The 15,346-nt window shown below is 40.4% G+C and overlaps 1 pseudogene; it reads right to left on the reverse strand.

The window, feature by feature from the left end:
- Positions 1 to 6,312: 6,312 nt before the first annotated feature.
- The window catches only part of LOC123980339, a 23,620-nt pseudogene continuing 14,586 nt past the window's right edge, over positions 6,313 to 15,346 (reverse strand).

Consider the following 15,346-nt stretch of genomic DNA (forward strand, 5'->3'; position numbering starts at 1 on the left):
TGGGCACACAATACAAGAAAACCAACTTTTTATTAGGTTACTAAATAATGGCCATGTAAATACTTCTCACAAACACGAGATATGGGCAGAGTTTAATGTTGTGAGAAATAAAATACTTAGTTACCAGTTTATTAAATACATGTAGTTAAAAAAAATACAGTCTAATCAAACATTCCTGCCATAAATCCTTCCTTCATAAAAATTATATGCAGTATTTTGCTAAAATAACTAATCATAAGTATGATCATTTTGGAAGCTGCAGTTTGTTGCGCTGCTGTTGAAGTGTAGCACATGGACAGGTGTTTCTGTTTTTATGTCCATCCCATTAATATCTGTGAGGCCGTGCTAAATAACAGAAACGCGTCTTGCACAACGCAATACAGTTCACCTGTCCACTTTCATGACAACACAATGATAAAATAGCTTAATCAACAATGGAAAATTTCTACAGTAAAAAATATAACTCCTTTACAAATAACGTTAGAGCCGCTTGAGGCAACTAACGTTAGTCTCTGCATTAGAAGGGCTGAACGGTAACGTTAGGACTTTCTGAGTAACGTTACATCTTACTAAAAACATTTTGCGTTTAGCAACAGCTTATCATACTTGACCGCAGAGCTTGACTGTCTCCACATTATACCGTTAGGGCTTACATAAGTACAGCACTTGGTGCAAAGTTACCGTTACCTCAGTGTTTGCCAGCTTAACTTCAGTTCCCGTTAGCCTTTATGTTAATGTTACTGCGCCTGACAACAGACAGCCGACATTTGATAAACTTTTTTACTTAACGTTACCAGACCAAAGCGCAGGTATCAAGGAGCAGCTCCAGACTTTAAATAATAACGGTTGACGACTGCCTGGCAAAGGTTTCAGTCACTTGGATACATTAACGTTACTTTTCAGCTAACATTAGCATAACAGTAACGTTAACTCAACTCTGTAAAGTATGTTAATTAATTAACGTTAGTTTTGCCCCGTTACTTCCAAATTCGTCTCGCTCGCCTCAGTGACTTTCTAGAAGTTTCCCTTAAAGGCCCTGGCCTGACGTTAGGACGTTGATGACGTCTTACGCTGCGTGCCTCTGTATCAGAAGGGATATTTATCTTTTTATATACAGTGATTTATAGATATATATATATATATATATATAATATATATGTAATGTAATGTAATGAAGCTAAAATAGGAGTAATGTGGTCATATTTCTTTGTTCTGGTTAAAAGCCTGGCAGCTGAGTTCTGGACAGTCTGGAGTCGATCAATAGATTTTTGGGTTAAATAGGTGAAAAGGCTGTTGCAATAATCCAGGCGTGATGAGATGAAGGCGTGTAAAATGGTCTTGGTGTCCTTAAAAGTTAACATAGATCGAATTTTAGTTATATTTCTAAGTTGATAAAAACATGATTGAACAAGCTTTGTGGTGTGCTGCTCGAAATTTAAATTACTATCAAACCAAACACCAAGGTTCTTTGCCACAGGCTTAATGTGATTTACTAGGGAACCAGCAGATGGCAGTATTTGATTTGCCATCTGCTGGGACTCAATGACCAGGATTTCTGTTTTGTCTGTGTTCAGCTGGAGGAAATTTGACATCCATTTTTTTCCAAAGGTACGCATGCCAGTAAAATTTGTTGCTGAACTAAAGTTACATGGGATTTGCAAACAAGATCCACTCAGTGCTTCCATCTTCTGTGGTGCAGTAATGATGAGGGCTGGTGGTAGATTAGGACAACGAGCCAAAGCAACTGTAAAACCAGACTCATTTTTAACAAAATGTTAAACAAATCTCTTAGATAATAATAAGACAGGATATGCTTCAGCAGCAGGATGTTGCCTGTTGTTTTTTTTCAATTGCTGCTAAAAAACTCCAGTATAAATTACCAGAATGTAAATTCCACTCTATCTGCACTGGTTTCTGACTGTAAATGATGCTCAAACTGCAAATGATTCAAGTGTCCAAATAATGAACAAACAGCTTACCTGAAATAAAGAAGACACTCAGTAACATGTTGGCTGTCACCATATTCACAGACAGGACTGCCATGTAACCCATCATCTACATTTGCAAACACATTAATGCAGTTACTGTCATAATGCAAAAACTTGAGGACTCAAAGGCAGACTCGGTACAGTTCGAAGGGGTAACAAAAGGTTTTTATTGATAGGTCCAACAGGGCAGAATGGAGAACACGGAGGAGGGGAGTTAGTCCAGGCAAGATAGGAGCAGAGCAGGGTGTGGCATTCAGCAGGTTTCCTGGAGGTAGTGTGATCCTGGGCACAGAGAAAAAACAGGTTAGTCCAGGGAGAGACAGAAATTACAGGGGATCTTACAGGAGAAGATAGTTGGCCTTGGCGCATGGTTAACTGACAATCTGGCAAAGAATGTGAGGAGGACTGGGTTGAAATACTGCAGGAGCTTGATTAGTGGAATGAGAGCCAGGTGCGCTGCTGGAGCCAGGGAGTGTAGCCACGCCCAGACAGACACAGACAGGGAGGACAGACAGAAAACACAGGGAAGGGGGGAACAAAAGAACACAAGGTAGTGGGGAGATTCTGTAGCACCACAACAGTTACTTAATAAACCGGTATTTTGAGCTATTACAATGAATGTAATTAAATCTCTACTTAAAATGCTCACAATCACACCAGAAACATTTACTATACAACCAGGATTCACTTTCAATTAACATTTTTCAGTATACAACAAAATATTTGAAGTAAATTTTGAATTATATATATATAATAGTGAACTGCTCTAAAACATTTTTTTTTCATGCATTTGTTTGGTGGAGGAAGAGTAACAAGAGTAACAAAATAATATAATTGTTATGGCTAAAAAGTCAAATCAGTTACAAAAGTCCATACCAGAAAGGGAGCAGCAATGAGATCCTTTGAGTGATTTTTAAATAGGAAATCCTTTAGTTGGTAGAATTTGAGCTGACGTGCAAAACACCAAATAACAAACTTCCCTGTTTTGTAACTTAAAACCAAGTTGACTTCCCCAGTTTCGAGAAGATAGAGTAAAACAGTCCAGTTGGTTTTCATGTGCATCTGCTAAATATAATCAGACAAGAAGTTCTCACATTAACTGCTTATATGTGAGAGAAAGAAGAATGACACTGAAAACAGTGAATTATATATACAAAGAAAATAAATTTAGATTAAAATATAATTCAATGTTTTTAATGTAAAACCTGTGGTTGCTTTTATTTCATAACAGTAAAGCCAACTTGAAAACCTTTCAGCTTCCTCCTACATCACCTAGAGCCCTTTGTTCAGTATATTTGCTCTTCGTAAATATTTTATTTCAAGCTTCTGCTTCTTCTTTGCTGATTATGTGGTTTAAAATAACAGCAAATGAGTAATCAGAACTGGTACTGGTGATATTTAAAAAACTTGCCATGTCCAACATCACTGACTGCGTTTACATGCAGCCAATAACCATGTAGCCATGTAAACACCGGCAAAAACCCGAATATGCTCATATCCCGGATTTTAAAAACCGGGATATTATAGCTGGGTACCCCTTTTCTAACCCGAATTTTTGGTCATGTAAACGCGTATCGGCATATCCCCATAGTGATTTGTGTTCTGCGCATGTTCTATTCGCAAGGAATCTTGGTCTTTTAAGTAGAGGAACTTCTTGTATGCGCCAAACCCGTGTGCAGTATACGGAAGTAAACGAGGTAAACATGGCGAGACGCAGCGCAGCACCGTACTTCTGGAGCAAGGAGGAAACCAGTTTTTTAATTCATGTTGTCAAAAACATGAATATAATGTCTTTTGTTGACGGTAGAAAGTACAGAGATACTGACATTTACAAGAAGGTGACCGAAAAGAAGAATCGGAAATGACGCATATTACGTCTTAAGGTTGTCCGTACGTCCAGACGTTAACCGTGCGTCGCCGTTTACATCGGGGTAGTGCCAATTGATTACAAATTCCATGTATACAGGAGTAACTCTCTCTGCTCACGCATGTAAACAGGTTATCCCGAATGGTTCAGAAACCCGAATAGTGACCTTAACCTGAACATAACCCGAATATTGACAGCATGTAAACGTAGTCACTGATGAGTCCGGTCAATGTGTCTTTTGACAAGAAGCTGAACACTGTGTGCCCTTCTTATGGTGGCCCATAGGTTTCAGGCCTAATACAAAAGCCACAACACGAACACAAATCCCACAACACGAACACAAAAGCCACAACACGAACAACGGAAATACAAAAGGCCACAACGGAAGTTGACAACGAAAGAGACGCTTAGTAACAGTGGATTACTCTCCGCGGAACATTTATCTAATTTAACTTTATAATTAATTTAACTGATATTTATTGTTTGATACTCTGGCTGTGTACTTTATTTTTGTTGTTGTATTGTTTTTTTATTTTTTTATTTTGTCTTCCTTATGAAAATGTGAACTGTAACTATATAATTCTTGTAATAAAAGAAAAAAAAAAATTACTCCCTACAGAACACAGCTACACAGTAGTACAGCAGCAGTGTAGCCGTCCCACATTCAGGAGGTCCGGGTTTGAATTGTAGAAAGAACATTCTTTTTCAAGTGACTTCTTTCCGCATAAAAGTGTCTGCCAAATTAGTAAATGTAGGCCTACATGGACGTCTGCACAGACAGCTGTTTAATTCACACAAATATCCCGCTGTATATTATTTGACCAGAACAGAAGTATTACTTATTTATCAAACGGGTAAGAAGTTCTTCTTCCATGTAGGCCTACATTTACTAATTTGGCAGACACTATTATTAGTCACGTGAAAAAGAATGTTCTTTCTACAGTTCAAACCCGGACCTCCTGAATGTGGAACAGCTACACTGCCGCTGTACTACTGTGTAGCTGTGTTCTGTGGAGAGTAATTCACTGTTACTAAGCGTCTCTTTCATTGTCAACTTCCGTTGTGGTTCACTTCCGTTGTAGCCCACTTCCGTTGTGGCCAAACTTAAAGCCCCAGAAAGCTTGGCATCAAGTATTTAACAATTAAAATATTTAGCTATTATTTATTAACAGTTTAACACTGAAAACTCGACTACTCTGCTTCAGGGGTGTAGTTTTGATCAGTTTTGGTTGACTAGTGACAAACAACCCATCAACTGTCAGATTGTGAGTCAAATGTTGCTCAATCCTGATTGGTGCACGGAAGTAGCCTAAGTTACATCACTTTAGCCCAATAATTACACAACTCTATAGAGACAGGCAGGTGACATCAACGAAGTCTGTGAGGATCCAGGCCTTAGGCTTTTGGGTAGAGATTGGAACTGGGCCACTGATCGTATCTTGTGAGACAGGAAGAGGAGGGAGGCAACATAAACTCAGCCAAATGAGAGAATGCAAATATTTTGCAGTTTTACCACTAGGTTTTATTTTTTGTCACCTTATAGCGTATGGAATATGAAATTGTTTGCACAGTATTTATTGTTGCTATCTTAACCTGCTGAGCTTGATATAAAAAAAAATTGGCAAGTAACTAGTTTACTTTTTTTTTTTAAAGAGGTCATATTATTCTCATTTTCAGGTTCAAAATCTTATTTAGGGATTGTGCCAGAACAGGATACATGGTTTCATTTTCAAAAAACAGCATATTTATTGTCATACTGCATATCCTCTTTTCACCCTTTGTGTTGAATGCTTTGTTTTAGCTATGGAGTGATACATCTTACCTCTACAAGATCTTTGTTGGGAGTTGCACATGTGCTGTTCCTAGTTAAGAACTACTTGTGAGAAGCCAGTAAACACGGCTTCGGTTCAGCAGTATATGTTCCCCTTAAACCAGCTTAGCAACATGGCCTTGAGCAAGAGTTTCAGAGTGGTAAGTTATTAATCTATAACAAATGTATCTTTCATCCATAAAGTTTTAACTGTGCTGTCTCTACATCACAGTAACAACTTTATGTCCATTGACTGCCTGGAGGGTAGCTAATGTTTGGAAGGGAGAAGAGAGGCAGCAGGAGGACGTCTTATTACTGTGTGCTGCAGCTCAGTGTTTTTCCACCGGTGTTTTTGAGGGCGTGTCTGACTAGCAGCTAGGTGAGCATTATGACGTGTGTTTTGCTGTGACGTCAGAGAGAACAAAGGGAAAAGGCTGGACTACAATCAAGCTGTTTTCAGGCAGTTCAGAGCAGTGTTTTCTGTGGGAGATGGGAACTCCCGTTGGGGTGGACTTTGGGCTTTTTCACTTTGCAAACCTGTTACATGCACAAAAAATATATAAACTCAATAAGAAGGAGAGCGAAAAATCTTGAGAGTAAATGGTATGATTTAGGTTATGTTTCACGCAATAAGTAAAATGTTTTTTGTGTTTCAAGCCTTTAATTAAAGTGTAAAAAATAAAAACCTCACAGGCAGAAACAATGACTTTACTTCATCTTTGGTTTAGCTGTAATTAAACACAAATCCATGTATGATAAATAGATATGATGCATGTTACATGAGCAATCATTTTGTCTTCACTTGAGCGTAAAGATCCTCTGGGCCCTCAACAGTCTGTGTTAAGCTTTTTGCTGGCTGGGACACCTTGACTTGTGCATACAGAGTATCCTGCTGCTGTCCTCTGTCCTGTGCTGAGTCAGAGGACGGATCAGGTCTCAGCTTGAAAAACTTGATCTCTCCATAATGGATGTCTTCCTTTTCTGTTGCTCTGGCTGGTTCTTCAGTTGTTAGGCTCTGTGAAAAATGAACCAAACAAGAAATGATGTGGAGAGAAGGACCTCATGACTTCCTTCAGTTTAGTTTACTTCCTCCTTTTGTCGCTCACTCAGCTCCCACTGTGATATCAGTGATCAGTGACATCGGTAAGGTGAGGTGCCTACGCAGAGCCCAAAGGATGTTAAAGGACAGTACCCACCCAGCCACAGCCTGTTCACCCTGCTGCCTTCTGGAAAGAGACATAGAAGTTTCTGCTGCTGCACCACCAGACTGCAGAGCAGCTTTTCATTCAAGCTATGAGACTTTTAAACTCAAATTTATCCTCAACACTGCTCCAGTGAATATAGTATAGATTTTTGTCTGCCATTCTTACGATTGCTTTTGTATTACTGTATATTGTCTGCCATGTAGCAGAAGGGAGTTACAAACTTAATTTTAACCTTGTATGTTGTAAAGTGATAATCATCAGAAGTTGCTTTTATTGGAAACAGCTATGAAAAATATTGTGGTTGTGCCCAAAGAAAGATGAAAAATAATCTGAAAAATTTTATGCATTTGTAGATGCATACGTGGAGTGTTAATGTGAGTTTCCAACAGGATGTCTCGTTTCTGACATTTCCTGTGTTTCTCCACATGTACTCACTAATGAGGAACGTCTTGGGTTATGTATGTAACCCTTGTTCCCCGAGAAGGGGAACAAGACACTGCGTCGGTGACGACACTATGAGAACGCCTCTGGGCGTGGCAGGGCTAAATTATGAATGAAACTACTCCAATTCTATTGGTGTTGCTAGAACGGTAGCATGTGACGGCGTAACTGGAGGCGTATATAAGCACGCCGGCACACCGGACACATTAGCTCTTTGCTATAAAGCAAGGCACTCCACGCGGGGTGAGGTGTGGCGGACCGACGCAGTGTCTCGTTCCCCTTCTCGGGGAACAAGGGTTACAAAAACCCCACTTGTCCCCAGCATGCAGAAACCTGTAGACACGACTAAGAGGAGAGCGCACAGGTGCCAGATGCAGAAGGAAGTTCTAGACTGTAAATCCGGATGAAAGTGTGAGGAGTGGCCCAGCCAGCTGCCTCACACAAATCCTGGAGTGAAGCCCCTGCGAGGAGGACCCTAGAGGCCACCATGCCTCGAGTAGAGTGTGCCTTCACGGCCATAGGTGAAGGCAACCCGCACACATGATAGCCCAGGGAACAGTCTGAACGATCCAGTTGCTGATGGTGTGTTTAGAAGCGGGGAGCCCAGCCTTGGGGGACCCGAAACACACCATAAACTGGTCTGCTTTCCTCCACCGGGAAGACCTCAGAGTGTAAATACTCAGTGCTCTGACAGGGCAGAGCAGATGAAGTCTCCCGTCCTCCGCCGTCACATGAGGTGGGGGATGAAACGCCTGCAGCACCGTGGACCCTGCCAAACTGGACGGAACCTTAGGGACATAGCCTGGACAGGGGTGCAGGATGGCTCTGACCCTCCCCGGGGAAATGATCGCAAGGCTCCGCCATGCCTCCCTCGGGGCTGGTGGCCGGTGTTATGCGTAGGTCCCCGGTGGCACCCTGAAGCGGAGGACCGCCAGGGAAAACTCGCCGGCGACCCACGGTGTGTGAGCCTGATCGTCTTCCGGCTGCAATCCGTGGAGGTGGGCCGCCGCCTTGCCTCCCAGGTTGGTTGAGGGGGATCACGGGAAGCGACGCTTGGCTTCTGGCTCTGGCCTTAGGAGCTAGACGAGGGCGCTAAATCCGTAGCTCTACGGAGCTCGGTTAAGTCCTCCTCAGAGGGGCCTCCCCCTTGGTCACAGTCTTTGAGTAGATCGGCCTGGTATGCCTGCAGGATGGCCATCGTGTGCAGGCTTGCACCAGCTCGACCCGCCGCCATGTAAGCCTTGCCCACCAGAGCGGATGTTGCCCAACATGGCTTGGTGGGCAGCGCCGACGTCTTGAGGGATGACGCGAGGATGGGAGAAAGATAACTCGCTAACGCCTCCTCAACCCGTGGCATCACTCCGTAGCCGTGCTGCTTAATTTCTGTCACGTTGCTGTAATCCAGCAGAGGGGAAGTAGTCAGCCGTGCAGAAAAGGTTCTATTCCAAGATTTACACAACTCATTGTGCAAATCAGGAAAGAATGGCAAAGACCGGCGCGGGGGTGGCGCGCAGTGCTGCAGAAAATTCATTCAGTTTACTGCCGGCCTGTGGCTCCTGCACCGCCTGTGGCCAATCAATGCTTAGCTTGGCCGCAGCCCTCGTCACCACCTCCAATAACTCATCGTCGCTGGGCGAAGACTGATGACGTCGGCCCGGCTCCCGGAAGTCATCCTCCATGATGCTAAGCACGTCTATCACCTCGTAGTCAGACTATGCAAGCCTCTCCGAACTCATGCCTCGAGCGGGAGAAGCCGAAAAATGGGCTCCCGATCGGGGAAGAGGGGAGGGGGAGTCAGCAGAAGAGGACCGGGAAAAAGCCTCAGCCGTCCCGATGCCCTTGGAGATATCGCGCTGTGATCCCCAGGACCGCAGCCGCCACGACGCCTCAGCGAGAGAGCGCATCCGACCATCCACCGAAAAGAGAGCCGCATGCGACCTCAGTACCCTCAGGGACAGGGCCTCGCAATGGCCGCAGGCAGCCCCCTCAAGAGCTGCCTGGGCGTGCGACATCCCTAGGCAGGAAACACACATCTCGTGAGTATCCCCAGCCATGATGTAGCGCGGACAAGGAAAAACACACTGTCGGAACTGTTTACCAGACATGATCTCTTCTGCTTCGTCGGGAACTTCCAGGTAAGACGATCTTTCAATAGTGGAGCTTTCAAACATACTCAGAGTGCCTGCTGAATACAAAAAAGCTAATGTGTCCAGTGTGCCGGCGTGCTTATATACGCCTCCAGTTACGCCGTCACATGCTACCGTTCTAGCAACAACAATAGAATTGGAGTAGTTTCATTCATAATTCAGCCCTGCCACGCCCAGAGGCGTTCTCATAGTGTCATCACTGACGCAGTTCGAAGGGGAACCTGTTTAATCCAGTCTAAATCTCGATGAATAGTTAGAAACATATTCATAACATTCTGTACTGCACATTAAAGTATTTTCCCACCTGTGTCTGTTGTGAAGTTTGATGTTTTGACTTTATCCACCTGGAAGACATAAGAGGGCTGTCAGCTTTTTGTTTTGTGTGATAAAAATTAATAATGCAATAACAATAAATATATTAAAGCAAGTCATATGGGGTGGCGATTGTGCAGTGGATAAGACACATGCCTTTTGTGTGAGAGACCCAGGTTTGATTCCCCACTGTGATAAATCCACCAATGTGTCCCTTAACCACTAGTTGCTCCAGAGGTGTGTGACCTCTGACAAACACAGTAATTGTAAGTCGCTTTGGATAAAAGTGCCAGCCAAAAAAAAATGTAATGTAATTTCATAACTTAGAGGTTTTGAAAGCAAAGTGTCTTTTGGTGCTTTAAAAATTAATAAAAACATTTACAATCTAAAACTCTGAGTTACCCAGAGTAATGAAACTATATTTACTTTAATTGTTCACTCATTGTGGATCTAGTGAGAATTTGGCCTGCAACATTGTGTAATAACTGACTTCCAGACATGTCTAATAGATCGGACATGGAGGTACACTAGTCACTACAAGATGTGATAAATGCGTATAGAAAATAATAAGGATAATACAATCCTATATATTTTATGAAACTGAAGGAAACAGGATTGTGTAACTGCACTAATGTGCTTTGATAGATTCAATTTATCATAAAAGAGAACGGCTGGTTTCTGCAGCGCATTTTTCTAATCATCTAAGGTTTCTTACACTGATTTGTCAACATAGTTCCCAAATCTTTTGTGTTATCCAATTGTTTTCATAACTTAGATGTCCATTTAGTGAGTCGAGTTGTGTGATAATAAGAGACTCAAGAAAAAAGAATCATGTATTGAAGTTGAACTTAATTAATTATTGAAGACATTCAACCAAAATAGAAAAATCAACAGTATGAAATGTAGACCTGGGCCCTGTTTCAGAGTATGTTAAGCCTGACATGAGGGAAACTCTGTTTAATTTCCTCATTCATACAGTCGATATCAAAGCACATACGGATCGCTTTCATTTGCAGAAGTTTTAGAAACATTGAAATCCCGGTTATTAGTTTGTTACCCAAACATGATCTTTAACATGAGTGCTTTTATGGTCAATCTGCCATCGATGTAAGGACAGAAACAGTTTCTCTACATTGTGACTCTTTTGACATTAAGGCAAGTTGCACTGAAACATTTAGCGTGGGCTACATTACCACAGTAATCACTTTTTAAATCAAAGATATCTGTAAAAGCTGTAACTGATCAATGAACAATCATCTGTCATGTTGTAATTAGTCGCACCTGTGGAACATTCCTATCATAGTTATTATGCTAGAGGTAATGATGAGGATTATTGAGGTGCAGCTACAATGACTTTTTGAATATTAGCTGCTTATAGTCTTTATGTGTTTTGACAGTAGCCTGTTTCATTAAATGCAAAATGAGTAAAATTTTTAATGTAAAATAGACATCTAAAACTTTACAGTCAGTTTGAATCTCGACACATTTTCAACTGCAAATCACGCAAATCATGATTAATGGGTTGGACTGTGATTTACCAATCACAGGTCCATGAGTAAACTAGGTCTTGTGCGTTTGATCAATACTTTAAATTTAATTTATTGTCAATGGGATTTTGTCAGCTAAATACATATATTTAATATATGTAATATAGGAGAATACCAGCACTTCATCATTAAGGAAATTCAAGTCTGGTTAATGCTGAATGAGCAGACTGGCACGTAATCATATTTCTAGCACCAATAGATTCAGGTTTAACGTACTCAAGGTTGATTGAACTAATTCTGATCAGAGTTTGTTAAGCCTGCTTTCTGAAACAGGGCCTTGAGATAGAAATAACTAATATTAATTAAATACCAATGTAATTAAAATCTAATCACACTTTTAAAATATGCACAGAAATACAAATGTTTTGGATGGATAAATCTGGATATGAAATTGATTTAAGATAGCCTACTTACCAAACGGCAACAACCACACAGATGAGTAAAATGACCACAATGATCCCTCCAACAACTGCCCCCTGATTTGCTCCTTCAGAAACAAAAAACATTGTAAGTGACTAAGTCGAAATAATAAGAATCATGGCTGTCACCTGGCTTTCATGTGATACAATATTTTGAAAATGATTTGTGCCAGATGCAAAGATGCTGTGCATCATTTATGTTTTCAGACGTGGTGAGGAATTAATATAATGATGTGCAATAATACAGTACAATAGTACAAAAAACTACTTTTTTTGCAAAATTCAGCCTGAAAACCCTTCTGTCTCAACTTTGCTCCTTTTTTCTTCTGTTGCTGGAATTCTCTCCTTTTCTCTCTCTGCCCATTGTCAATTTTCATTTGTAATTTACCAAACTGTAAAGACTCACAAATCTCGGTGCTATCTCCTAATTTCTTGATTCTACATTTTATGCAGTTAGACTTTCATGTAGTATATTATAGATTATATTCAACAACACTTTTCTACAGTGGCCCTGAGAGGCACTGCAACTTAAGAAAAAACATTCAAATTCATCACAACACAACACATTAAGACAACACAACACATTACGACAACACAACATATTAAGACAACACAACACATTTCGACAACACAACACATTTAGATAACAACACATTAAGACAACACAACACATTTCGACAACACAGCACATTAAGACAACACAACACATTTAGATAACACAACACATTTAGACAACACAACACATTTAGACAACACAACACATTAAGACAACACAACACATTTAGATAACAACACATTTCGACAACACAACACATTTCGACAACACAACTCATTAAGACAACACAACACATTTAGACAACACAACACATTTAGACAACACAACACATTTAGATAACACAACACATTAAGACAGCACAACACAATAAGACAACACAACACATCAAGACAACACAACACATAAAGATAACAGAACACATTTAGATAACACAACACATTTAGACAACACAACACATTTAGTGATGAATTTGAATGTGTTTTCTTAAGTTGCAGTGCGTTGGCCTCTCAGGGCCACCGTACTTTTCTCTGTAAATATTATTTTTAATGCCCTCTCAATCTCTCTTGAATTTTAACACATCATTTGAAAATTCTGCATATATTTCCATTGATAAAATTTATCCCACAATAACAATAGCTTATATTTCAGTATATAGAACAGTTCCATTTTTACCTTTATTTGTCAAATTGATCTCTGATGATGTTTCATTACCGAGATCATTAGTAGCCACACAGTAATAAACTCCTCCATCAGTGACATTGGTCACCTTGAAGCTGTAAACCTCTCCTACAGATACAGTCTTGGGTCCATCTGTGCTGCTCTTGAACCAGGTGAAGCGGCTGACAGGAGGCTTGGCTCTGCTGGAGCAGGTCAGGTTCACCCAGCTACCTGCTGACACCAAACCTGATGGACTGATGGACACTGAGGTGTCTCTAGGAGCATCTGAGGAAAATGTGAGATTCACTTTATTCAAATCAGCTGACATCCCATCAATCCTCATGGGATGACAGGATCCAATAACAAACTCTGCTTGTCTTACATGAAACACTGAGAGTCTTTCTCTCCTCTGCTGTCTTGAGATCTTTTCCTTCATTCACAGGATATCTGGCAGAACAGGTGATGTTGTATCCATCATGTTGGTCTGACAGAGTGATGGTCTCCTGGATTTTAGTTGTAAAGGTTCGATCGGTGTTTTCCTCTGTTGCTGTGAGAGTCTTGTTGGAGGTTCCAGGTGAGTTTAGGAGGGGAGTGTGGACAGGGAGTGGAAGCTGAGCAGGTTATAGTGACAGACTGCTTCTCCTTCAGATCAGCTGGGATCTCAATTCTGGGGCTCGGAGGAGAATCTGTGGTTTCAAATCAATTTGACCCCCAGAAGAAATACAAAATTACTAAACACTTGTTTCAAACTTAGCTGTGTGTTTATAAATGAAGCGACAGAAGATCCCCACTGTTCACATGAACATGCAAACTTTTAAACAGTAACACAAAAATATAATATGTAATATATATACCTCTCAATATGTAATAAGGAAACATGTATTAATATTTAAGCACTTTTCAGCATTTTCAATTGATCATCATACAGTAGATTCACAATAAAGATGAAGGGCATGGGGCTTGCTGTAAAACAACAATATAATCTGACTAATAAAAAAATCTCACCTTTAACTGTTATTTGAAGAGGATCACAAGATGCTGTTGCCATGAATGGTTTGTTCTCAATTCTGAAGAAGTATGTGTTTGTATAACTTGTATTTAAACTGGAAAACAGAGTGCTGCAGTTTTTCTGACTCAGGTTTCCAGTAATCCTCATTCGATATGTGTTAACTGTCCCTCTACTGTTGAAAATCACATTTTCTGGATTGATTTGAAACCTGGAGTCACTTTTAATCCACACTCCGAAGGTTTCTTTTCTGCTGTCTAACTCTTGTCCAGGTTTAACACTAAAGTTACATGGGATTTGCAAACAAGATCCACTCAGTGCTTCCATCTTCTGTGGTGCAGTGATGAAGAAGGCTGCTGGCTTAGAACAATCAGCCAAAACACCTGTAAAACCAGATGATTAACAAAATGTGAAGCAAAATCTTCTAGAAGAGAATGATCATGATAAAGCAGCGGTATTTTGCCTGCTGGTCTTTTTTCCCTGACCTGTTGACAATTTCTTTATAAAACATTTCACTTTGCAGTCAGGACATGAACAGTTGGAAAAATTAAGTCTTTCTGTGCTAGTATTTCTGATTGGAAGTTCAGATTGTAAATTCTTCAAATAACATATAACCAAATAACAGAACAGCTCACCTGAAACAAATAGGACACTCAGCAACATGCTGCTTGTCACCATTTTCAGACAGAAACCTAGATTTGCAAACACAGGGCAGTACATGACGAACAATGAAATTTAAGTTTTAAGAAGCACAGAAAAAAAAGCATTAAAATCTTTCCTTACCAAACAAGCCCACAGCTGGAAAATAAATTGTTGGTTGTTGATGAGTGTGATGGTTTTAGAGTGAAATGAGGCAATTTGTCAATTTTAGCAGAACTGTAACACACCAGCTAACATCGCTGCTGTAATATGAGAGAAAGAGGATTTGCTGTTCACTTGCAAAGCTGCCAGATATCACATGACAGTTTTGTCCTTACTGCTCACATCCTGTGAGAAAGGAAGCGGGATATGACGACATCTTAAAATCTTTTAGTTTCAAACAACTGACTCATCCTCAAAAATGTTTAATTTTAATGTAACTCACAATAATAATGACCTATGACTTCTCAATCTTGCACTTTAAAAGTCACATTATGTCAGGAGTCATTGATACAGTTGTGCTACTATCACATAAGAAATTATTAAAGAAGATGTTTTTACTTTATTGTTATGCTCACTTTAGCAAAGAAACACAGAGCAGTAAAAAAACATTACATAAAAATATTATTCACCCAAGTCTGGGGTCATCTTTAAAAATAATACCATTTAGTTTTTGCTGGCTTGGAGAAAATGTCACACTTTATTGTAAGTGGTACTAAGACTAAGACATGAATCCAGAACAGACAATACAG

This window comes from Micropterus dolomieu, linkage group LG01, assembly GCF_021292245.1.
Source record: "Micropterus dolomieu isolate WLL.071019.BEF.003 ecotype Adirondacks linkage group LG01, ASM2129224v1, whole genome shotgun sequence".
Classification (NCBI taxonomy): Eukaryota; Metazoa; Chordata; class Actinopteri; order Centrarchiformes; family Centrarchidae; genus Micropterus; species Micropterus dolomieu.